The 26,330-nt window shown below is 46.2% G+C and overlaps 1 protein-coding gene across 3 annotated transcripts in view; it reads left to right on the top strand.

Annotated features, from left to right (window-relative positions):
* The window catches only part of TOX2 (TOX high mobility group box family member 2), a 381,887-nt gene that overhangs the window by 40,806 nt on the left and 314,751 nt on the right, over nt 1-26,330 (top strand). Inside the window, exon 1 of one of the 3 annotated variants that reach the window (XM_014519287.2) lies at nt 11,007-11,022. The exons of the other annotated variants lie outside the window; for them this stretch is intronic. The gene's annotated coding sequence lies outside the window, so the exon portion shown is untranslated. Of the gene's footprint in view, nt 1-11,006; nt 11,023-26,330 lie in introns of those variants that run through there. 3 annotated transcript variants of the gene reach the window in all.

The raw sequence follows: 26,330 nt of genomic DNA, 5'->3' as shown, positions 1-26,330 counted from the left end.
CCCCGGGGGGGGGGGGGGTTGGGAAGGGAGTAGTAGGCTTCCTCCGCCATACCTTGCTGCTCAAGGGGTGAGGAGTGTTGCTAGACCCTGGCCCCCAGCTAGCATTCTGAGGCAAGGTGTGGGGAGGACTGCTTATGTGTTGTCTGCTGATGGTACTGAGCTTTTCAATCTCCCTCTCCCTGCATCTTCATACTGTCTGCAAACCAGGTCATTTCTAATACCTTTCTGTCCCCTCTTGAAGACTGACAGATTGCAGCCAGCAGGTTGCTTATCAGAACAAAGTTTATCAGCCCATGAAGCCCTACAAAAGACAACATCTCTCTCATTACTTTCAAGCTCTTATCTGCAGGGTGCATTTGTATTTGCAAGACACTAGCTCCAGTGAAATTGGAAACACACACAGATACCTCTCAGCATTAACTAGAATGGGTGGGGGGGAGCAGGGCATGGCCAGATGCTGGTGCACTTGTGTCCCTGCCATAGGAGAAGGCCGGAAGGGGAGATCCCTGCTTCAGTAGCCAGCAATGGGGATGCGGGGCTGGTGCAGGGGGAAGCCTGGCAGAGCTACAGTCCCTCAGTCAGCTGGAGCGGTGATAGTGCTCTGGCTAGGGAGCCCAGGTTTGCGAAGGGTCTGGGATGCTGGGGGGCTCTGGCTTAACTTAAACCAGGAAGGGGTCTGGGACAGACATTGCATAAATTGGTTTGACTCAAATCAGTTAAGTCTGATACTACATTCAACCAGGTTTATCTTAAACCAGTTTGGGCCATTTTGAAACTAGTTTATGTGCACTGAACTTATGTTCTATTACAGGTTTAAACCAGTTTCTGGTCACTTAAACCAGTTCACATGTAACTTCTGTCCCTAGCCATTCTGTTTATTGTTCTAACATTGCTCATGTTCTGTTTATCTGAGACCTCTTTGTCAAACCAAAACGTAGCATATTCTTGAATAATGTTCTTCACCAAAAATACGATGAAGGGCAGCATATTCCTGGAAGTTTCTAGTAAAAAAAAATAAATAAATAAAAATCAACCAGCTCTCCTCATTTATGCCCTGATCTGGATGGGGATAACATCCAAATGCATAACTTTGAGGGATCATAGTAAGTTATTCATTAAGAATATTTCTGAATTTTTTAGACTTGTCATTTTTAGGCTGTTGGCTTTGTAATTGTTTTTATCTCTTACTTTCACTTCATCTTTCGTATATTGTAGTGAAGGCATCTGTGCTACACTTAAAGCCTTCATATAACTCTTGTTAAAACTAATAGCAGTTATATTGATGGAGAAAGTAGAGAACAAATCCCCAAATATTCAGAGTATCTTCTAGTTAGGTAGATTGCAAACAGGTGCAGTATGTAAAACTGACCAAACAATTACCTTGCTTTTGGCTTGGAAGGCCCATCCTTTCATCAGCAAGAAGCAATTCAGTCAGCTTGCTCAGTTCAGCAATTATTCAGCATTAAATTATACCGATTACAGATAATGATTCTCTTTTCTCCATTTCACCCTTTGCTGGCTGAAGACTTTCTTGGCTCTGAAGACCAAGCTCCAAATATTGTCTTTAAAAGAACAGCTAATGGGATTGGGATTAGGTGTCTCTGAAACTATGCAACTGGTTTTGAAACTGTAATTTCTAAATTGCCAGTATGAATCTAACCCATGTCGATTGTACTGTTACCATTTTGGTGGTCTATGTGCTTTCCTGATGGAAAGAAATCCTTCCCTCTAATCCTGAGCACCATTCTTTCATGTTGTACAGTACCTTGAATATCAGGGATCAGTACTAGCCTTTCTAATAAATTCTGCTGATGGCTGCTCTGAGCAGAAACTTGGCAGAGTAAAGAATCTGGACTGTGGTAAAAAAAAAAGTGTATGTACATATACACCAATTAAAATGGCTAGAAAATCAGTTTTCAACATGAATTACCCACATATGTATGTAGGTAAGAAACAGGTCCTAATTTGAAAGTTTTTGTTAAATTTAATAGTAACAGGCTTTGTTTAAAAAAAAAATCACAAAAAGCAGTAAAAAGAGTTTAAGTGCTAAGAAGAGATTTCAGCTAACATACAGACAAATGGCTGCATGTGTTGATTCAGTTGAAGAGGTATTGCAGAGATTGTGGCAGCTCTAAGACCCCCTCATTCTTCTTTTTTGCAAATATACCTCCCCCTGCTCTGGAGGGCCAATGCTTGGACCAACGGGGTAGTTTAGTTTGTCTAGCATTGTTTGCCCTAGACTTTCTAACCTAATTATCCCAGTTTTGCTAGCACTTGTTCAGTCCAAATGGCAGCAGCCATGATGAGAGCTGATTTTTATCATATAAATTTGTTCTAAGTGTGGTTAGATGACATAAAGAAACATTCTAGCACTTGATCTGCATTAGTATTTCCTCCATTCCTGCCAGTAGTAGATCTGCATTGTTGATAGCAGTTGTGGGGAGTGCTAAGGAGACAAAGACTAGCCTACTTTTGATTAATCGATTGATTGGCTGTTGAGGGCAGTTGGGATGGCAATTTCTATAGAGTGGAAGCATTTATATTGGGAAGTGGACTGAGAACCACTTATAGTTCATTCAGGCTACTATATAGCCAAGATTACCTTTGACTATATCTGGATTTGAATCAGTGATGTAGAAGATAGAGCAATCCTGTTCCACCCTGCTCTAGGCCATGAAAAACTGTTAATATAGAAAGTAGGTGGGTCCTCCTCCTCCTCACTGCTTTTTTATGACTCAGTCTTAAGGGTAAGATGACACTGAGTGTGTCTACATGTGCACTTTAATGTACAATAGACTATTTTACTGCACATTAAAGCATCATGTAAAAAACCATGACATTACACTAATGTGCAGTAAAATAGTCTACTATGCACTGTCACTAAAAAAGCATGTAAATGCCCTACTGCACATTAGCAAAGATTAATGCACTTTAATACAGTACCTCAGGGTGCCTGTACATGAGCACAGAGGCTGCTCTGATGCACTATAATTATAGCGTGTCAGAGCAGACTCGATTAATTGAGTCTGCTGCAGCCTGGAAACTACCATGCCCCAGCCAGCCTCCACATCTCATGTATCAGTGTCTTCATGCTTCAAAATGGTGCTGAGGGTGCTTTATCTAAAGCTCATTCAATGAGCTTTAGATAAAGCACCCCCACCACCATTATGAAGCATGGGGACAGTGATACACAAGATGCTCTGGGTGCTTTAAAGTAGCTCTCAGAGCTATTCTAATTAAAGTGCCTCCCCCTTGGAGCACATGTAAAAACACCCTTACATTGGAGGTACTAAATTTAATGCACGTTAGAAAAGGTGCATTAATAAATGAATTAGAAAAGGGTTACCCTGTCAGATAAGATGCAAAACATCCAGGGGGCAGAAGATGGGCCCACAATTGACATAGATCAAGTAAGCTAACACCTCGAGAGGCTCGGCATCATCAAGGCTGTGGGTTCAGATGGAATGCACCCGAGAGTCTTGAAGGAGCTGGCGGATATTATAGCACGCCCTATGTGTGATAGTATTTGAAAACTCGTGGTGCTTAGGAGAGGTACTGGAGGACTGGAAAAGAGCCAAAGTGGTCCCAATCTTTAAGAAAGGAAGGAGGGAAGACCCAGGGAATTACAGACCAATCAGCCTGACATCCATCCCTGGAAAGATCCTGGAAAAAATTATCAAGGATTCCATCAGCAGCAGGCTAATAGAAAGCAACTTTCTGAGTGCTAGCCAACATGGCTTTATTGCTGGAAGGTCCTGCCTGACCATCCTCATCTCTTTCTATGACCAGGTGATGCAGGTGACAAGGGAGACCAGGTGACAAGGGAGTCAAGGTTGATGTCGTATATCTGGATTTCAAGAAGGCCTTAGACTTGGTCTCCCATGATGTTCTCATGGCTAAGCTGGAGAACTGTAGCCTCAACCGTCTCACGGTTTGATGGCTGTGGAACTGGCTCCAGGGTCAGATCTAAAGAGTATTAGTTGATGTGAGCAAATCAACTTGGTGTAAGGTGACCAGTGGTGTCCCTCAGGACTCAGTGCTTCAGCCAATACTTTCCAACATCTTCATAAATGATCTGGATTCGGGCGTCAGATGCAGAGTAGCAAAGTTCGTGAACGACACTAAACTATAGGGGAAGGTAGTCACACTGGAGGATAGGCTGTGGATACAGGTTGACCTGGACATGCTTGCAAGGGAGGCAGACCAAAACCTGATGGCAGATCAGAGAATTGTAGAGTGCTCCATCTTGGGAGGAAAAACCATCATCAGGCTGTCCAGTGCTACACTTGCTAGCACCACAACCAAAAGAGACTTGGGGGTCTTGATTGACCACAAGATTAACATGAGCCACCAATGTGATGCTGTAGCCAGCAAAGCAAACCAAACTCTGGCATGCATCCACTGATGCATCTCAAGCAAAACCTCCCACTCTACTCAGCCTTAGTAAGGCTGCTGCTAGAGTACTGTGACCAGTTTTGGGCCCCGCTTCAGGAAGGACTTGGATTAGTTTGCGAGAGTCCAAAGGAGAGCCACCCACATGATCAAAGGCCAAGAGAGCAAGCCTTACGAGGAGGGGCTGAGGGACATGGGGGAAAAAAAGTCCCAGGGGGGACTTAGTGGCAGTCTATAAGTATACAAGAAGGGGCATGCACCAAGATCTGGGAGAACAGCTGTTCGCCAGGGCTCCCTAAGGGATAAGTGGGTCTAACAGCCACAAACTTCTGGAAGGCTGATTTAGACTAGACATAAGGAAAAAATCATTTACAGTCCAAGTCTGGAACAGACTCCCCCCAGGGGTGGTACAAGCACCTACTCTGGACTCATTCAAAAGGCGTTTGGATGCATATCTTGGCCCTGCTTCTTGGAGGTGGTGGCAACACAGGGTGCTGTCAGAGGGGGCCGGAGGGTACAGTGGGGCAAGCTTTCCCCGGCCCTCCTCCCTGCTCCTGGGAGGTGGCAGCAGTGCGCGGTGGGGGGGAGTTATGGTTAGCAAACTTCACCCCTCTTCATCCCTGCCCCCCCAATCATTCTTGATGGGCAATTCGTGAAGTGTGTTATAAAAGTAGAGGTGTAGGTTGTAGCCGTGTTGGTCTAAGGACATAGGCAGACAAGGTTCCTTTGCATTCCATCCAGGAAGAGCACACACCAACTGCTGAAACTTCCTTAGCCTGACAAAGGGTTTTTGAACTCGAAAGCTTGCTTAATAACTATTCTCCAACCATTTGGGTTGGTCTAATAAAAGATATCAAATTCACCCAAGGAACCTTGTCTGCTTATAAAAGTAGATGTATTCATGGACTTTCAGGGACTTGAACAGAGCGGACTAGAAACATGCTTAAATATCAAAGTCTACGTGGATGCCTGATAGGTGGATTAGGATCTTACTGTACAGATAAAACAAATTAAGTTCAGAGTCAGTAATATCTGTACAGATACCAAGTAAGCAGCAAAATAGAAAAATGATAGTTGGACAAAAGTATCAGCAGAGATCGTGCTGAAACCTATGTGAGCAGAATTAGGCTTTAGGACTCCAACAAAACAGTGGTGTTTTGGTTGCTTTTTACCTGAAAACCATCTATAACTCCCATGTAAAATATTCCTGTCTTTCATTCAGATATCAGAAATGATATTCTCGTTGTGGGGACATGTCTGACAAACAGAAACGTGGAGGGGGCTTTACATATGAGACAATGTGGTAACAGTGGGCATGTCTATACAAGACATTTACTGTGGAACTGACTAATTAGCTCTGCAGTTAAGCGGCAACTTCTACATGTGCAGTGCCATTAGGCTAGACTAAACAAATTAACCCAGCCATAGGATAGTACTGCCCGATGCAAGTACTATCCTACAGCGGAGTTATTTACTCTGCTGCAGTGCATGTATAGACACTGATGTGGGACTGGCTTCAGCACAAGATGATACCACAGTACAGGGCTGCCTGCCAGCTGGTCCTGCACTATGGCACTCTTGTGCCCCAGCCAGCTCCTCTGCAGCATGTTGAGCCAGGTTGGAGCAGCTCCAGGCTGGCAGGCTGACCCCAAGTTCCCCTGCCAATCAGGGCTGCTCCACTCTGACACAACGCGCTGCAGTCCCAGGTGCACGTATAAACTCAAATAAACTATGGTGTGAACTGCACTGGAGTTTATTGCATCAAATTAATTTCACATGTAGATGCACCCAGGTCCTCATAATTCCTACTCAAGTCTCTTAAACTAGGTTAGATTTTCATCGGCTGTAAATCCAGTGAGGTCTATGGAGAATCTAGTCTAGGATTGCCTGTGCTATACTGATTTGCTTAACATTTCATCATGAAGTCTTGCCTTATATATTTGATTGAATCACATTATTGGTTTGATTCATTTGCCACTTTTGCTCAAATTTTTTGATTAATGTATCCCCCCTGGCATGTACTTCTTCATTTTTGATGGTGAATTAAATCATTAAATTAAAAGCTTGCAATGTTCAGTGTACAGCCTAAGCAAGTTAAAATAATAAATACCTTTTCAATCCTTTATCTTTATATAATGTATTTAGTTAATACGTGATGCATAACTCACAAAGCTTGCCAGGTTCTGACATACAGTATCATAATATTATGATATTAAACAGTGAAACCTATTGCATTATCAACCTACCTCTATAGCATGGAGGAAGCAACAGCTGAAGCATAAAAACTAATGCTTCAGTATGACGGAGCTAAATTAGAACTTGGCAATTACTGCATGCATGATTCACAGTATTGTGAAGTAAAGCTACTATATAAATCAGCCCCAATAATCATAGGGTTTAAAATTAGTCAGTTACTATTAACTCTGCTAGTGTTAGCATATATTGAAGAATTATAAAAGTGAGAAAGGTATAGAATATATGAAATACAGGTCTAAAGTAAACCTCTTGAGCAAGCACCCAGCAGGAGAACGTTCACAGATAAATATGGTTTTGGGTATCTTGACAAAGGTGTATAGAACACATTTAATTGCACACTGTAGTCCAATCTTTTGAGTGTTTAAATCCTTTAGAAAGCACTGTATCTCAACATCCTGAAACTTTCATATTTTGCAGAGTAGAGGTATGATTGAATTTAATTTTTTCCTCTTTACAGTAGTCTTTTTTTTTCAAATAAAGCACTTTTTAAGTAGTTGGCAAAGCACTTCGATGCTAGAAGTAGAGAAAAGAAAACAGAAGGAAAAATATTTTCAAATTATTATGGGAGGTAAAAGGATGGCCTTGAGCATACTGTGGAAATTAACAGCTGAGATGATTGCTAAATACCCTTATACAATGCAAAAATAGCTCATAGAACACACTTCTGAAAGACAATATTGAAGTCAAAGAGCATGACAAAATTCAGAAAAGGGTTGGACATGTATGTGAATAACAACAGCCATTGTTAAATGAGATGGGATAAAAATGTTTTATCTGGGATATAAAACTTCATGCACTGAGATAAAAGACATACCAACTGCCTGGGATTCAGAAAAACTCCCTCATTATCAGATGATTGCTCCTTTGACCTGTCCTGTGACGCAGCAATAGCTACTGTTAGGAACAGGATGCTAGACTAGATTAATTTTTGGTTTAGTTGGTGGTAGCAGTTCTTATGTCTCTACTGCTGCATGTCATGTTGCAAGGTAATTTCTGTTGTGTTTTATGTGGGTGAATTATGACTTGAAAAAGATACTCTTTGCTTTTCTTTCATTGTGTGTGAGCAAGAACATGGCAAAATATAGAGTAGGCTGAGGACATGTCTCTCAGCTTCAATGAGATGCGATCAGCTAGTCTGTTGGCATGGCCAGATGTCTGACCACCTGCACAGCTGCTTCTGCAGCCTGTATTCCCTGCTGATTCCCTCTGGTGTAAGGGTAAGGTGTGCTGATGAGAACATTGCCTCTTACTTCTGGGAATGTCCTGTTCTGAGCAGACAGCAAAGTTCAGGGATGTCTTCTCAGTTGAAAATGTTCCACCCCAGTTCCTGTCCTGTAGCTTATCCCACACACATAAGGTCTGAACTTAGACCTCTGCATTTAAAAGTAAAAGCCATTTTCTCAAATAATGTTGTTTTAATCTTGGTAATGCACCAGGATTTAAAGAGTATGTTGGTTAGGAAGCTTTTACAGCTTTCAAAGAAGGGTGTGCTAATTGCCGGTTGCTGCTATGGACTTCTTACCTATTCTGTAGGATGTACTGTTATTTTGGTACGTTGCATATATGCTGTGTAAGGTCCTTGAGATGCATGTGGTACTTGTTACCAACAATCTAGTGCCTATGAGTTATTTCAGCTGATTCACATACAACATTAGACTAATAGGAGTAGGAGATGGAAAAGCCCTGTTGCATCATTTCAGTCTCATTCTGGGGCCTGTGTAAAATTATGGGACAGTTTCAAGAGCCTTGGGTTAGTCTAATTTGAAATGTCCCTATCAGTGGGGCTTCTGTCTCTTCAGCAGAGAGACTGTTTCATATGCTAGTAGAGTTTGCTATCTTCACATCTTTCCCGCTGTTTAGTTACATTTTCCCTTACTTAATTTAATCTATTACTTCCAGTTGTGCTCTCTAGTAATTCCTCTCTGTCCATAGCATGTTATACTATTCAAAAGTGTGTAGGAATGGTTAGTATCTCTCTCTTCACTTTAAACTGAGCTCACCACTGTATCTGAGGACCTTGCAAATATTAAAAAAAAAACACATCAAAGGTTTTTTTTTTCCTCACCACCCTCCTTTTTTCCCTTGCACCTATTTTTGACCTTAATTATTTAATAGCCAAATTCTGTGCTGACTTACTGTTTGTGCAATCCCACTAAAGTTGGTATGGCACACAGTGGATGCATCTACATGTACAATTAGTCGCCTCCCATTGCTGCTTGCTCCCCTGGGGCCAGTGGCCTGCTGGGGGCTGGCCCCAGGCAGCCTGTCTCTGCTGTGTTCCCACCCAGCTAACCAGACTGCTGTATTCCCACCCAGCCCACAGTACCTGGGTTTAAGGCGTATGGGGCTCCTGCATAACTGGGGTGAGGGGCTAGCTGTGCCCCCACCCTCCCTGCTGGGGGCCACTCTAGGGAGGTGCTCCAGGGCTGGCTCCCCCTTTTGCCACCATGGTGCCTTGAATGTGCCCCTGCTGCATGTGCCCTAGGCAGTGCGTGATGAACTGTTTGTGCAGGCTGAGGGGTGCCCAAGCCACTATGCCCTGGTGCTGCTGATCCTCCTGGTGTCCCGGGCACACCTGCACTCCTGGGTTGGGGCCCTGAGCTATGATGGCATGGGGGAAAGCCTGGACTGCCCTGCAACCTCCATTGCTGCCTGGAGGGCTACCTGTGACGGTGGTCCTGCTTCCTGCTGCCAAGAAGGACATCAGTGCTGGTATCGATGCCTTCCTCAGGGTGTGAGAAGCCTGTGCCCGCCTAGCAGCAAGGACACGGGCTGTGCAGTAAAGTTTTGAGCTGTGTCCCGTCTCTCTGCATGCTGTGGAGGTGGGAACCTGGGGTCAGGGGAGTGTGGGTGGGCTGGGTGGAGGGACAGGGCAGGGGCCAGGGATGGGGACAGGGGCAGGAGTGGGGGCTAGGGCTTGGATGACCCTTCCCCCAGTGCAGGACTTATCATGTGGCCGGGACTGGCGAGGCTGATGGCTCGGTGTGGGCCTCCCTGTCAGTGATGGTGTCCGGCTGCGCTCGATGTCCTTGGCCTGCGATGCACAGTGGTCTGGTGCCCAGCCAGGCCCCCCACCCTGGGAGGAGCTGGTGCTGCTGGCAGCATCATGGCCAGCTGCTCCTCATGGCTGTGTCCGGAGCTGCGGAGCTGTCAAGGCAGCCGCTAGCCAGGGCTCCCCAAGCTGCTAGTGGATGCAGAAGCTGGGTATGTGGGTAGGGCACTGAACACCTGAGGTCCCCTCCTCTGGTGACATGGGTTCCGGGCTGCCAGAATCCTGGTTATTTCCCTCATAAAGGGCATGCTCTTGTGGGCACAACTGAACCAATGGTTGTGGTCAGTCATGGCCACACTGCGCCTGCAAGCCCTTGATCTTTATGCACCACTTCTGCGCCGATGAGGAGTGCCCTTGCTCCTGCAAGCTGCCTAACAGAGGCTCATAAATATGGGTGTTTGAGCACCCGCCCCACATGAATTGTCTCTGCACCTCTGCATCACCCCAGAGCGCCATGAGGTCTCCAATCTCCTCCTGGCTCCAGTTGGGGTCCCGGTTGGGAGGCTGGGATGTGCGCACACAGGCGGAGCCAGGCCTCAATGGGGAGGACATGCTAATGGTGCGTACCACTCCAGCTCTCTGGGCCCTCATGCAGATGTCCCTGTGTAGCTGGCCTTGGACAGTGGCCAGCAGTGTCGAGCACAGGGGCACAGCCAGGGACTGGGAGCTGTGCAGCAGAGGCACTTCACCACAGGACCTGCAAGGGCAGGACAGCCAGCTGGGGGTGAGCAGCAGCAGGGAGCAAGTGCTGTCACTTTGGCAGAGACAGACAGGCAGCAGCCCTGGGGGGATCTCAGGGCTGTGCAGGAGTGCAGCAGGCTACAGCTCTTTGCTACATTAATATTGAAAACTAGAAATCAAGGCTGCTTTGGTGCTGCACTTGATCAGTGCTCAGACTTGATTACAAAAAGTTAGTTGCTGTGTTGTTTGATTATGGTTCAAGATTTTGAAGATCATTGTACACAGACATGTCTATTTGTCATTAGATTAGGAACTTTGTATTTTGAAAGTGTGCCTTGCTATTTGCATACTAGTAACAAGGCATACCTTATCAGTCAGAGATAAATGTTGCTGTGTTCTGGCAGACTGTTTGAAAAAGTTATTGTCTATTGGCCGAATAATGGTCGACTTGCTGCTACTCTCCCTATCAATAACTTTAAGCAAGGTTTAAAAAGGATGATCAATACATTTAACAGATCTGTTGAAAATATCTTTTTTTAAGGTTATGGAAACAAGCTACAAATGAAAAGTCACAACTCAAAAAGCAGGAAACATGCCTATAGTGAGGAAAAAGCTGTCACCAGCATTATGAAAAAAGAGAGGTAAAAATAGGGTATTGGTTTAGAAAGCAGGAAACCTATGTGCTGTGGGTTTTACTTGGAATTTCTTCTGGTAGCCCAAGATAAGATTATTAACCCTTTTCTGTGTAGACAGTTGTATATGCTCATTTATAGACTGTTTTGACTTCTAGGACAATCTGAGCAATTTCACTGTTTGAAAATGTGACTGTTCCATCAATCATTTGCTTGTTATAGTTTTCATGTTTGGGAATGGACTTTTGTTGCAAAGAAGGTTGCATTTCCTAATATTCTCTATATTTTATCTTGTATCCCTGTCTACATACTGTGCATTCTGGAGGGAAAAAATTGTACAGGGTCAGTTTTATAAACAGGACCATTGTACTTCATAGATGTAATGGCAGTTTATATTGTGGATGCATAGAAAAGTATGGACAATCAAAACTTTAGGGGCCATCTTACGTTTCTCCATACACAAAGAACAAATACATACTTTCAGTCAGGGTGAGCTTTTTTATATAAGTTGTAAACATATATAATATAATTGTAGAAACAAGGAGGAAAAGAATATATGTTTTCTATGAAAGTGCACACGAAATGAGTGAATCCTTAATAATGGTCTGCACGGAAGGAAATCCAAAATGGCTTCCAACAGTGTCCTGAGAGGCTTAAAGTGACAGTTCCATGTAAATGGAGATATAACAGTTGGTGTGTGAAAAACACTAGGGCTAGGAACAGACATTCAAAAAGCCAGAGTCTGAACTGATTCAATCTTTGCATGTTAGTCTAACCTGAAAAGATTGAACTGATTTGCAAGTGAACAGACATTCGTGTTTAATTCTGGAAATGCAGGCACATGCCTGCAGTGGCTCAGCCTAGAAGCTGGTGGGGTGCTAAAGCACCCCTCCCTTCCCATTGCAGCAGCCACAAGGTTAGAAGGAGGCTGACCTGGGGAGGAGGGGGAGAGTGTGGCCAGGCCCCTGCAGGGGCTAAATATGATTAAACCCCCAGAGGAGTTTAAACCCCCACCCTGGCCTGTAGGGACCCCAGCTGGGGTGTGATTAGAGGGAGAGGGGGGAAGAAACCCTTGCCAGGCTTGTCCCTGAGGCCAGATACCAGCTGTGGCAGTGCCTCAGGCAAAGGAAGGCAGGGGGCAGGGATTAAACTCTCCTGTTTCTGGGCAGGCATGGGACCCGAGTCAGGGTCTGCCTGGCTTTTCCACCTGCTCTTGCTTGGGTGGCAGGGGACCAGAGCTAGCCAGCATGGCCCTGCTATCCACCCAGGGCTGGGGCTGTAGCTGGAGCTGTGGGGCTGAGCTGAGCTTGCCTGCAGATGCTGCTGAGGGTGGAGGCAGAGGGGCAGCCTGGCTGGGGCTTTGTGGCCAGATAGGTCCCAGCTCCAATGCCTAAGCTGGGTGGGGCTGTTGTGGAGCTACAGCTGGCTGGGAAGGGCCCCACAGGGCCGGCCCATGGGGCTAGGGCCCTACCTACCCCGCTGAAGCTGCATGACAGCCTGGCCTGGCAGCATGGGCAGGGGCTGGCTGGGGAGCAGGCTTCTTGGGCCAGCTCAGAGGTGCTGGTGGGCCCTGAGCCCAGCATCCACCGCACCCTCAGCCTGGCAGCTGCCACCGTGCCCTCTGTCCTGTCCTGCACCTGAGGCTGAAGGTGCACAACCAGCTGCGGACCACCTGGGGCTGGCGGGGCTCTTCTTCCGCCCTTGCCTCCAGCTGCTGCGGTCACACCATGCCACTCGAGTGGGGGGTGTGGCAGGAAACTTCAGCCCTTCAGCTTCTTCCCAGTGTATGGAGCTCTGGCTCCATAGAAGCCTGACTTCTGGCTCCAGAAGCTCTGAGCTTCTTGGGCTTCAGCTCCTGGATGCTTTGGAAGGTGGAAGATGTCTGGGTGGAAAGCATCTGGGAGCTTCAGCTGGAGCTGCATGCATGGGGCAAAAGCTGTTGGGCTGAAGCTCTCACCACCTGTCCCACCACCACCTGCAATGGTGCAGCAGTGTCAAGAGTGGGAGTGGGGAGAACCGCTGGAGGCAAAAAGAAGCTGGTTTGGCTTGGTAAGGCTGTTTTTCTTCCATCACCTCCAGCTGCAGCACCTGCTCTGCTGCATTGTGCAGTACCACTCGGGGTCAGGGTAGTTGGCTTCAGCCCAGCTCATGGAGTTCCAAGTGCTTTCAGCCCACTCCCTGCTTCCTTTGCCTCAGGGGCCAGATGACCATACCCCCGCCCCTGCTTGGGCTAGAGGGAAGACGGGAGAGGCCAGCTCTGTTCTCTTGAGCACAGAGCACAGTTCAGCACAGGGCTGGGATGCTGGAGGACTCTGGTTTAACTTAAACAGGGAAGAGTTCTGGGACAGAAGTTGCATAAACTGGTTTGACTTAAATCAGTTAAGTCTGATACTACATTCAACCAGGTTTATCTTAAACCAGTTTCGGACATTTTGAAACTGGTTTATGTGCACTGAACTCATGTTCTGTTACAGGTTTAAACCAGTTTCTGATCACTTAAACTAGTTTATGAATAACTTCTGTCCCTAACCCCAAGGAGCATGTCACATATTTGCAAACATACAGAGAGTATTTGTTGTGCTAAAAAAAAGGCCCCCTTTTTGGCATTCTAATGGCAAAATTATTTGTGCGTTATTTTTGTAATATAATTATTTTTTGTAATAATGCATTATTATTGTGCATTATTATGCACACCAAATAAGGAGATACAGAAGTACTCACCTTGCATTTGCAAATCCAACATTTTTGCACACTGCCTTTGAAAATTGGTCTTTTGTGGGAAGGAGCAAAATTTGCTGAGATGCTCAGTTATTGCTCCAGTGAGGAAAATGCATGTATATGAATAGAATGCTGCAACTGGACTTGTAAATTTGTATTATGAAAAAGGAAAAACTATTCTGAAAGCATAATGTCAAATGATTTTTCTAAATATAGTTTCAGACATTTTGTTCAGAGGAGCCTACTGGTTGGTGAGATTATAATTTTTAGCTCTGTAATACTATGCGGTCTCTTGGTTGGTTTTTGCAGTGCTGCAAGCATCAGATTTGTATTTGGTAATATAAAAGCAGGTTGTTTTTGGAATGACTAGTACTGCTCTTCCCTGTCATTCAGGCATCATGCTTTCCTTTACGTTTTATGATGGTTCCCAGTTTCTAGAGGTGACACCAGCATTGCTTTGTCAATTAGCCAGTGGGGGTGATAAAAAAGTGAGACATCTGGCATTGTTCCTATAATACAGGGGTTGTCAACTGGGGGTACATGTACCCCTGGGGGTACTTGGACTGGTCCTAGGGGCTACGTGCGGCTGGGCGAGGACGGAGTGCTGCCGTCTCTGAGGAGCAGGGCTAGGGTGGGGCGAGGGCAGTGGCTCTTCCCTCTGTGGGGTGGGGAAGCTCGCACTCAGCTGCCACCACCACACACCAGCCCAGTGAACTTCCCCATACCAGCCCTGGTCCTGGGAGGTGGCAGCGCTCCATCCCCCGCACCCACCTGCGCACCGCCCCTGCCTCCCTGTTCCATGTCTGGTTACGTGCTACCTCTGCCCTCCCCTCCCCCCCACTCGGCATCTGGCTGCGCACTCCCCCCCTCCTGCTCGGTGTTCGCCCAGTTGAAAATCCTTGTTATAATGCATCATCTCTTTAATGTCCTAGCTTGCCTGGGGCTTGAGATTTCTGGTCTGCTTTCTAGCAGTGCCTTCCCAAGAGGCAGCACTATGCATTGTCATTGTGCCAACTGCCCAGATAAATTAAACTGGGGATGACAACTAAACTTTATTATCCAATGTAATTGAAAAATGATGCCACAAGATGTGTTTAGGATTTTTTTTTAAAGGAACTATTTGTTTTTTATTTTGGTTTTTAATATGTAAGTAGTATACATTTCTGGTTAGCTTTAATAACCAAACCATCAGACGACATCTCTCTCTTGCCAAAGGAGACAGCCCTCACTGATGTTAGTACTTTCAGTTCCTCAAGCTTCCAAATCACCCATTCAACACTAAAATAAGTCATTGATGTATTTGGCCTTATGGATACAGATAGTATATTTATTCTGAACTGCCATATTCTGTTTTCAGCATGTGTAAATTTAGTCTGTGGAGTTATTCCAAATTTGCATAGATATAAACAAGAGCTAAATTTAGCCCAGAGTCAGAAATCAAGTAAGTCAAAAAGAAAAAAAATCTACATTCTCTCTGTGTCCAGCTTGCTTTATAATAAACAAATACTAGCTAAATTTCAGGTGCTATTCACATTACCTTTGTACTGGATTAACTGAGGTATGATAGGATGTGTGGTGCGAAGGAGACTTATAGTTAAAATGCAGGAATGGAAATCAGGATACGTGTTTTGTTCCCTGCTTTGTCACTGATTCTGGAGGATGTGGTGCAGGTCTCTTACTTTCTCTCTGCCTCAGTCCTCTCAAGTGTAAAAGGGAAAGAACAATTGCCTTCTTCAAGTTAATGTGTATTAAGTTGTTCTTGTAAAGTGAATTTAGATTCTTCAGTGGAAAATGCTCATTATTCTTATTTTCTACTTTTGTGAGTTTTTCCCCTGCAGTGATTCTTAATCAGGGTGCTGTGACATTCTGGGGTGCCTTGAGATCCTTTCAAACGTGCTGCAGAGAAGGGGTGTGCGAAATGGGCCATATTTGATTCAGATTTGGATTCGGCCCAAATCAGAGACAGTGATTCGATTCATTGATTTGGATCACTGTCCCTGATTTGATTTGGCCGAATCCGAATCTGAAGATTTGATGCTGATTAGGAAAATCAGCGATTTGGCCATAGACACAGCTTAAAATTTTTTTTCTACATACCTCAAAGTTCCCGGCATGGCTTGTGAACGCTGTGATGCTGGGGCAGATGGAGTGTCCCAAAGGAGCACAAGGGGCCCTCCTCCCACGTGCTCGGCAGTGAACCTGGAAGTGGACCGGAAGTACTTCTGCACTCGACGGAGGTCCCTCCCCGCGCGCCCTCCCGGCTCAGTGATCAGCTGTGGAGGGGGTACCCCCCCAGACCCAGGAGGCACCAGTCACCAAGCTGGGGGGCCCCTCTGTGCGCTCCCCAGCAGACCCAGAACTGGATCAAAAGTACTTCTGGTCCACTTCTGGGTTCACCGCCAAGCATGCAGGAGGCTTCTGGTGCACTTCCAGGTGCTTCTGGTCCACTTCCAGGTCTACTGCTAAGCGTGTGGGGGGGCTCCCCTGCCCCTGTGCTCCTGTGGGATGTTCCATCTGCCTGATCATTGCAGCATTCATGAGCCACCTGGTACCTTGAGGTATGTAGAAAAAACATTTAAGTTGTGTCTATGTCCGAATTGCTGAATCTTTCTGAATCTCTCCAAATCTATTCTGAGGGTTCCGATTCAAGTTGAAGAGATTAAAGGGTCTCCTGATTTGATTTGGATTCAGAGATTTGGCCACTGAATCAGGCCGAATCTCCACCAAATCGAATCAGGGACTGAAGCTTCACAAAACCCTACTTCAGAGTATCACTCAGTGTTAGCACTGTTAAGTGTACAAACATGATTCATAAGATATTCACAGAGATTTCAAAGTGGAATCAATCGTGTTAACAACATTCTGACCTATTGTGATCTTCCTAAATTCTGTCAACAGAAAAAAAGTTGAATTATATTTCCAAAGTCAAAAAACAAGTGAAAACTAAGAGTTAGCTTTTTTTCAGGGGTGGCTCAAGTCCTCCAAAGGATGAAGACCTCTGTCCTAGTGTAACAATTAATAACCTGTTATTTTAGAGAGATTCCAAGTGACAACTTAGAAACCTAGTAGTTGGTTTATTGCAATGAAAAGGGGTCTATGTGTGCTGCTGTTATTTTAACCCCCTCCCAGAAGTTTATTCTTGAAGCTGGCATGGACCTTGGGCTACTTGCTGGGCCTCTCCCGAGTAGTTATAATGCTCAGTGATACTGAACTATTGACCTCTGTGGTGATACTACAACTACATAACTGGTATATCTGACAGAATTTTGAATTTACTGAAGGTTCACAGGCATTTGCTCTGTGGGCTTTGTTGAAGAACATCATTCTAATTTTCTTACAAGTTCTTTTGTTTCCTGTTGTGTGTGTGCTGCTGTTGAGTCAGTTCTCTGAAACTTTTGTTTCTCTCAGGGCTGTTTGCATGCCAGGTGTTTGTTAAACATAGATGCAATACTGAAGTGGAGGAGCAAATAAATTCCTCTCCTTTCCTCTCCTCTCCTTTCCTCTCCTCTTCTCTCTTGCAAACTAAAAGTTTTTGTTTTGTTTCAGTCACAATTTTTGATGTAGCAGATACAAGAAGAACCACATCTTGATTCAGAATCAGCTAAGGTGAGGATGCCAGACTAGGAGAAATTTGAGAATCTGAATATTTCCAAGCATAACTTCGTTTTGAAAAAAATTCTGCTGTGCACTGAGTGTCTGGATAAACACACAGTTACACAATTGTCATGGATGTCACTGATGTCAGCATTGGGTTTATAGGGCCTAAGACATAGAATAGAGGGAAAATAAGGGAAAGATGCACCAAGTATCAGGTTCGAAGAAGCACAACTTCAGATCTTCCCATTGTAGGAATGACAGAGCAGCCAGCGCAGGGCTTCTCCATAAGAGAGCGAGTTGCAGGCACAGTGCACAACTGCGGGAATAGAAGCAGCCAGACAGGCTGCGTGGGACTGCGCTCCTTGCTCCCAGTACAGCGCTGCCTGCCTCTATCCCCAGGGGAGCCTCTATCCCCAGTGCGGAGCTGCAGGTGTGGTGTGAATCCCCGGAGACTGAGGCAGCTAGTACTGTGCTGGGGTTGAGGAGCACAGCCCCACGCAGCCTGCCAGGCCACTTCATCCCCGCAGCTCTGCACTGCACCTGCAGCTCACTCTCTGACGGAGAAGTTCAGCCTGGATTCTGTGGGGAAGCAGGGGCAGGGCTCCCTCCAGTTTCATCTATTGTGAGTGTGGGACTCCACAGTGGAGAGTGGGGGAAGCACCTAGCTCCAGCGCTGGATCTGCATGGTCAGGCTCAAGCTCAGAGCCCTGGTGGGGCACAAGGCAGGCTTCACTCTCTCCCCCAACACAGTGCTGGCCAGAGCTGCGCCTGCACTGGCAACAAGCACCCTGACCTCCCCCCCTGCTGCTGCTGACAGGCAGCAGGGGCTGCAGCCATGGGAGAGTATCTGTAGCCATGGGGGGAGTCCTCTGCACCCCCACCCTGCCCAGCTGATCTCCATGCTTCCACTGCCCCTTGGGGGTGGGGAGGAGTGGGGTGAAAAGCCCCCCTCTAGGGCTGGGCCGCCTCACAGAGTCTCCCTCTCTACTGTATGGTGCTGGCAGGGGAGGAGGAGGGAAAAGAGCCTCTCCAGCACCGAACAGGGCCCCGCTCCTCGCCCCAAGGTGGTGGAGGACAGGGAGAAGGGGGAAGAGTTCTCCTCTGGGTCTGGGCAGCCCTGTGTGCCAGGATTGCTTCCGGCTGTCAGGGAGCCACTGGGCCTGGCCATGCCCCCCTCCTCAGCTCAGCTTCCCTGTGGAAGGGAAGGGAGGGCTGCTCTAGCACCCCCCAACTTCTGGCTTGAGCCACAGCAGACTTGTGCTGAACATCTATCGACTTGTAAACCGATTCACCCTCTGCAGGTTAGACTAACCTGCAAAGAATGAATCAATTCAGGCCTGGACTTTTTGAATGTCTGTTCCTAGCCTTGAAGTCCACATGTATTTTACATTGTTTATCCTTTTCATCTCATGGTAGGTATCTGTGCCACTGTGCCCTCATCCCTATCGCTAGGGATTGGTCTTAACAATTTGCAAATTAATCTTTTGTATAACAGATGAAGTCATTGGAGTTACATCAGGGATGAAATTGGCAGAATATAGTTTATTGGGTTCAAGTAGCATAACTTCAGATACAAACATTATCAATTCAGTATCAGTGTAACAACAGAAAAATTGTAGAAGAGATTCAAACCTGATTAAATCATGATTTCTGCTGGGAGTTCCCAAGTGTGACCTGTTTTCCCTTGGTTTATGTCTAGAAAGTTTTTGCTTGCTAAAAAAGAGCAACAGAATCAGCTGAACTGTTCAGCACCATACCAAACAGCATCCAGAAAATTGTAGAGAAGGAAAATGACACTCCCCCCCCCACCCCCGCCCCCCGCTCCTAAATCCCGAAGGTGAAAACTGCTTTGAAAGGGCAGCTTTAAGGACACAAAAGGGGGGGGGGGGAGTGTGTGCTTGGGGCCAGTGTTTGTAGCAGTAAAGATTTGGAAAGACTACATTCACTCAAGTGGAATGGCCTTCTTTCAGATCAGTAAGTCAGCTTCATGGGCTGATTTTTTTCTGAAGGCCAGTGAAACTACAGTGGTATAAAACTGGGGGTCTCCTCTGAAATGGGGAGTTTCTCTGATGAATGTTGTATCAGATACAATATCAACACAGCTTCATTAAGGTATTATCTTTGGGAAGACCTGTAAATTTTATACATACTTGTTCAGTAAATAGGACTGGACCTTCATTGAGGTCAGTACAGTACACCTGGAATGAATCCGTCTTACTATTCCTAATGTATCATCAGTTTAAGTTGGTTATGGGCTTCTGTATAATATTAAGGTCTGTTGTGTAGCTCTTATCACGGTAAGCAGTACTTGCATAAGTAGTGCTAAGGAGGGTGGCACATGACAGACTGGCCTTCAATAATTATCCCTTCAATTTTTCATAAGGAAAGATGGGCTTTCACTTAAGAACTCATATTATAGCCTATAAGATTTGCAGAGCTAAATCTCTGCAGCCGCACTTCAGAGGCAGCCATCTTTATATTGCAGCTGGTAGTTATTGAACTCACCCCCAACCTTGAAAAAATTAGCAGAACCAAGTGATCTTCATACACAAACACATACACTGCAAAAATCTAATGTTATGACTCAACTGAAACAAAAAAAAATGATGTATGCCCTAGAAACTTCACTGTGGTTTTCGTTCCTAACTAACTGCATCTATCTGATGATCCATTTTTCTAAAGCTTAAGTTTCCATTTCATACTGGAAACCCAATTGTTGGCATAGGTGCATACTACCGACTTATGTGAGGTTAAATGGAATCTTTTCTCCTTGTTCTGAGGTCATCTTGTTCTCCAGCTTTTGACATTAGTGCCTAAATCTGGACTTGGTATAAGGAAACACAGCTCTACTGACTTTAAGTGGAACTGCATGTTCACACATATGCTACATCTAATTTTGCCCTGGACTGTAACTAAAGAATCATTAATAAGACTTTCTCTTTTTAGTGCACATGAAAATAAAATTTGAGGCTGGGAAATATCTTATGGGATTCTTAAGACAAAGGTTGTTGCAGTTCTGTAATTGGAATCTAGTTACAAAGAAACTTACTTTCCAGTTATCAAATAGGAACAGTTTTCTGATCAGAATAGAAATGTAACATCCTTAAATAAGACTCATCTGAAGTAAAAGACTCCTACAAAAATGCCTCATTCTTACAGATTTCCAACTGCTAGCTTGAGTCAGACCAATAACATATCAGAGGATACAACCATGGACTCCACAAGAGCTTGCCAAAGTACCATATTTTCTGAATTAGAGTTTTATACGGAAAATTTATAAATTTGATATAATTTTCCAGGTGTAGAATCTAAATATTGGAGGTTTGTCTTGAACCTGTCCCCCTCCCACTGTTACAGCAGGGAAAATAAATCTGGAGTGTCAGGTAGCCTTTGCTCTCTACCCCAACAACTTCACCTGCCTACAGACCTTTCCCCTCTTCCTTACTGTCAATGAAAGTGAGGAATAAATTTGAAAAAAAATGACCTTGAATTAAACATAGCTATCTCAGTTTGTCAATAGTTATCCATAAACTTAATTAATCTAGAAGTGATGCATTTTACCATCTATGAAACTGCTGCAAGTTTTAGCACAAATAATCCATAAACACACTTTTATGCTTCATGTTTGTACCTGCTTACATATAGTACAAACTGGGCATGTCTACACAGACAATTAAGGTGCAATGTGCTCTGGAGCTTATTCACGCACAGCATGGTGAGCGGAGTTGGAACAGCCCCAGGGGTTGGCAGGGAGTCCTGGGGGTCAGCTTGCCAGCCTGGGGCTGCTCCCCCTGGCTCAGTGTGCTGCAGAGGGTCTGGCTAGGACATGAGAGTGCTTCAGTGTGGGGCCAGCAACCAGGCAGTCCCTGCACTGAAGCGCACTTGTGCCCCAGCCAGCCAGGGCACCATCTACACGTGTGTTCCGGTGGAGTTTTTTACTGCAGAGTAAATTAGTTTACTCTGGCCTAATAGGGGTGTATATGTAGATGCGCATTGTTTACTGTGTAGCTCATTTATCAACTGCGTAGTAAACATCCCATGTTAACGTGCCCATTATGCATGATATTAATCCAAAACCAAAAGGCTTATGATTTACCATATAGTTTACTGAGCTGAGCCTTAACACAGCATTTCAAGCCATGGTGACCCCATAGGTCAACACTTATCAGTATATGTGTGTATTCCAGATACCCGCCACAAAGGATCCATGTATTAATTCGCCCCCCACTCATGACTGGATCCAGGTGTTCATGAGTTCTGGGATCCTCCAAAACTGTATATGCAGATTGGGCATATAGCAACCTGGTCTGGCTTTACCTCATAGAGGGTGGGGCCACACTAATCATAGTTTCATAGTTTCACAGTTGGTAGGCTTGGAAGGGACCTGAGCAGATCATCAAGTCCAACCCCCTGCCATGGCAGGAAAGAGTACTGGGGTCAAACGACCCCAGCAAGGTGTTCATCCAGCCTCCCCTTAAAGACCCCCAGGGTAAGAGCCAGCACCACTTCTCTTGGAAGTTGGTTCCAGATCCTAGCCACCCTGACAGTGAAGTAGCACCTCCTGATACCTAGCCTAAATCTACCCTCTGCCAGCTTGTGACCATTATTTCTTGTCACTCCTGGTAGTGCTCGGGGGAATAGGGGCTCCCCCAATGCCTGCTGGTCCCCTCTGACCAGTTTGTAAACGGCCACTAGACCCCCCCTCAGCCTTCTCTTGTGGAGGCTGAACAGGTTCAGATCCCTTAACCTCTCCTTGTAGGGCCTGCTCTGCTGACTCCTGATCATGCGGGTGGCCCTCCTCTGGACCCTCTCCATATTGTCCACATCCCTCCTGAAGTGCGGTGCCCAGAACTGGACACAGTACTCCAACTGCGGCCTGACCAGTGTCGCATAGATGGGGAGGATCACCTCCTTGGCCCTGCTTGAGATGCATCTGTGGATGCATGACAAGGTATGGTTAGCATTCCTGACCGCTTCCCCACACTGTTGGCCCATGTTCATTTTGGCATCAGTAATACTCCAAGATCCTTTTCTGCCTCTGCACTGACAAGAAGGGAGTTCCCCAGCCTGTAGGTCTGCTGCTGGTTCTTCCTCCCCACGTGCATCACCTTGCACTTGTCAGTGTTGAAACCAATCCTTTTCTCATCTGCCCACCCCTGTAACCTGTCTAGGTCTGATTGCAGCCTATTCCTCCCTTCTAGCGTGCCCACTTCTCCCCACATCTTAGCGTTGTCTGCGAATTTGAACAAGGCGCTTTTTACACCCTCGTCCAAGTCACTGATGAAGATGTCAAACAGTGCGGGCCCAAGGACCGAGTCCTGCAGAACCTCACTGCCCATATCCCTCCAGGTCGAAAATGACCTGTTCACCTCCACTGTCTGAGTTCTGTTTTTTTTTAAATCTGTGTGTTATGGGTAGTTGTTCAAGGCTGCAGGGGGAAGAAGTGAATCATAGAATCATAGAAAAGTAGGGTAGGAAGGGACCTTAGGAGGTCACCTAGTTCAGCTCCTCGGTCAAAGTAGGATCAATCCCAACTATATCACTCCAGTCAAGGCTTTGTCTACCTGGGTCTTAGAAGCCTTTAAGGACTGAGATTCTACAACCTCTCTGGGTAGCTGTTCCAGTGCTACCCTCCTGGTGAGAGAGATTTTCCTAATATCTAACTGAAGCTTCCCTTGCTGCAACTTGAGACCATTGCTCCTTGTTCTGTTACTTTCCACCACTGAGAACAGTCTGGCCTCATTCTTCTTGTAACCACACTTCAGGTAGCTGAAGACTGTTCTTAAATCCCCTCTCTGTCTTCTCGTCTCCAGACTAAATGAGCCTAGTTCTTGCAGCATCACCTCATAAGTCCTGTTCCCCAGCTCCCTAACTATTTTGTTGCCCTCTGCTGGACTCTCTCCTATTTGTCCACATCCTTGAACTAGTGGGGGGCCTAAAACTGGACACAGTACTCCAGATGTGCTGTCACCTGTGCCAAATAGCAGGGAATAATCACTTCCCTCAATCAGCTGGCAATGCTCCTACTAATGGAGCCCAGTATGCTGTTAGCCTTCTTTGCAAGAAGGGCATACTGTTATCTCATATTCATCTTATTGTCCACTGTAACCCCCAGGTATTTTTCTGAAGACCTGGGGACTGGCTAAGTCAGTCAATCCCTAGCCTGTACTAGTGCATGGGATTGTTCCTTTCTAAGTGCAAGAGTTTACCTTTGTCCCTATTGAACTTCATAAGCTTTCTTATGGTCCAGTCCACTAATTTGTCTAGGTCTCTCTGAATCGTATGCCTACGCTCCACTGTATCTACTACACCCCTGAGCTTGGTGTCATCTGCAAACTTTCTGAGGGTGCAGTCCATCCAATCATAGTTTCATAGTTTCTGGGGTCGGAAGGGACCTGAACAGATCATCAAGTCCAACCCCCTGCCCTGGGCAGGAACGAGTGCTGGGACCATAATACCCCAGCCAGATATCTATCCAACCTCCTTTTGAAACCCCCCCCCAGGTAGGGGAGAGCACCACCTCCCTTGGGAGCCCATTCCAGAGCCTGGCAGCCCTAACCGTAAAGTAATGCCTCCTGATATCAAGCCTGAACCTGCTGTTAATCAATCTGTGGCCGTTATTCCTTGCTATCCCATGTGGTGTCCGGGGGAACAAAGCCTCACCTATCCTCCAGATCACTGATGGAGATATTGAACGAAACCAGCGTCGACTGACCCATGGGGCACTCCACCTGATGTTGAATGCCAGCTAGACATTGAGCCATTGATTGCTACTCTTTCAGCCCAGTGATCCAGCTAATTTTCTATCTACCTTACAGGCCATTCATACAACCTGTACTTCCTTAGCTTGACTGTGAGAATGTTGTAGGAGACTGTATCAAAAGGCTTGCTGAAGTCAAGGTATATCCCATCCACTGTACTCCCCACATCCACAGAGCCAGTCATCTTGTCATAGAAGGCAATCAGGTTGGTCAGGCATGACTTGCCCTTGGTGAATCCATGCTGACTGTTCCTGCTCGCTTTCTTCTCTTCCAAGTATTTAAAAATCCTTGAAGACCTGCTTCATGATTTTTCCAGGGACTGAGGTGAGGCTGACCAGTCTGTAGTTCCCTGGATCCTTCTTCTTCCCTGTCTTAAAGATGGGTACTGTATTTTCCCTTTTCGAATTGTCTGGGACCTCTCCTGATCACCACAAGTTTCCAAAGCTAATGGCCAGTGGCTGTGCAATGACATTAGCCAATGCCTTCAACAACCTTGGGTGCATTGTGTCCAGACCTATGCACTTGTACACATTCAGCTTTTCTAAATAGTCTCTAAACTGTTCTTTTGCCAGTCGGCTGCTCACCTCTTCCCCAAACTGTGTTGCCAGGTACAGTAGTCTGGTGGCTGACCTTGCCTGTGAACACTGAGGTGAAAAAGGCACTGAGTCTCTAGGTTGCCTCCCTCATTCAGGAAGGGACCCACACTTTCCCTGATTTTTCTCTTGTTGCTGACATACTTGTAGGAACCATTTTTGTTACCCTTCATGTCCCTTGCTAGCTGTAACTCCAGTCGTGCACTGGCCATCCTAATCTCATCCCTGCATTTCCGAGAAATGCTCTTATACTCTTCTCTAGTTGTTTGTCCAAGTTTCCACTTCTTGTAAGCTTCCTTTTTGTGTTTTAACCCACTGAAGAGTGAGCCAAGCTGGCCTTCTGCCATGATGGCTAGTCTTCCTGCACATCAGGATGGTTCATTCTTGGGCCCTCAGTAAGATTTCTTTAAGGTACAACCATGTCTCCTGGACTCCTTTCCTGCTCAGAATGGCCTGCCAATAAGTTGTCTGAGTGAGTTGAAGTCTGCCTTTCTGCAATCCCAGGTCCTTACTCTGTTGCTCTCCTTCCTTCCTTTCCTCAGGATTCTGAATTCAGTCATCTTATGGTTGCTGCTGCCCAAACTGCTATCCACTTCTACATCCCCCACTGTAGTAGGACTGGGCCCCAGGGGTGGCCATGATACCCCCTGGTGACTGTGCAGCTCCTTAACCCACCCCGGCTCCCTGAGTTTCCTTCCTTCCCTCTCGTCTGCCATACCTTCTTAAATTGATAGAAAGGGAGGTTGCCTTAAGATCCCAGAGTGAGCACTCTGTGGTCTTAACCAGCAAGTCCCTTCCAGAGTCCATGGGTCTCAGATTTACCCCTTGGGTGCTAGGAGTGCCCTTCTGGCCCATCTGTGCTCCAGCGCAATAATCACCTTAATGGCTAGTTCTGTGTCCTCCAAGCTCCCTCACAGCCATGGCCATGCCTCACAGGTGTTACCTGTTTTTATTCAGGTGTGGCCCTTTGCTCCCTTGTCAATACTTAGCCACTACAATTCTTTATGCCCTTGTTGGGGCTTCAACCTGCTTGGCCTCTGCCCCTTGTTTCTAAGTTGTCCCTTTTTGTCTAGGCTCATGGTGCAGGACCTTGCTGGTGGGTTCCAGCCCCTGTCTTGCCCTGCTGGGCTCCCTTCCACCTTCCTTAGGCTTCTTGGGTTTTGGAGCCCTGGCCCTAGCTCCACCCCTTGCAGTGTTGTGGTCTGGTCCTCTTGGCCTCAGGCCTGCTATTTTCCCCCTCAGGCTTGTACTCTGGTCCTCTTGGCCTCAGGCCTGACCACCCTGATCCCCTGCTTTGGGCAGGACTCAAAGTTGCCATGTGCCTCTTGGGCACACCTGGGACCTCCCACCTCCCCTGATACTCCCTTTCAGTCTACTGGTCTAACTTTACTAAATAGCAAGCCCTCTGGCTACAACGTAAACCTTCCCATCTGGGCAAACAAATACTACAAAAGGAAAAGCATGCTATTACTTTAAGAAGAACATTTCTCCCCCCACCAGAGTAGCCCTGACTCTGGGAGTAGCCTTTACCTGGTCTCTCTCTGCTCTCTGATGCTCTGTTCTGGTTCAGGTAGCTTTTCCCCTCCATGGAGCTCCTTTCCATGGAAACAGCAGGGCCAGACTGCACTCCTGGCTCTGGCCCCTGGGT

This window comes from Alligator sinensis, unplaced genomic scaffold, assembly GCF_000455745.1.
Source record: "Alligator sinensis unplaced genomic scaffold, ASM45574v1 scaffold368_1, whole genome shotgun sequence".
Classification (NCBI taxonomy): Eukaryota; Metazoa; Chordata; order Crocodylia; family Alligatoridae; genus Alligator; species Alligator sinensis.
This window is presented reverse-complemented; position numbering and strand designations above follow the sequence as displayed.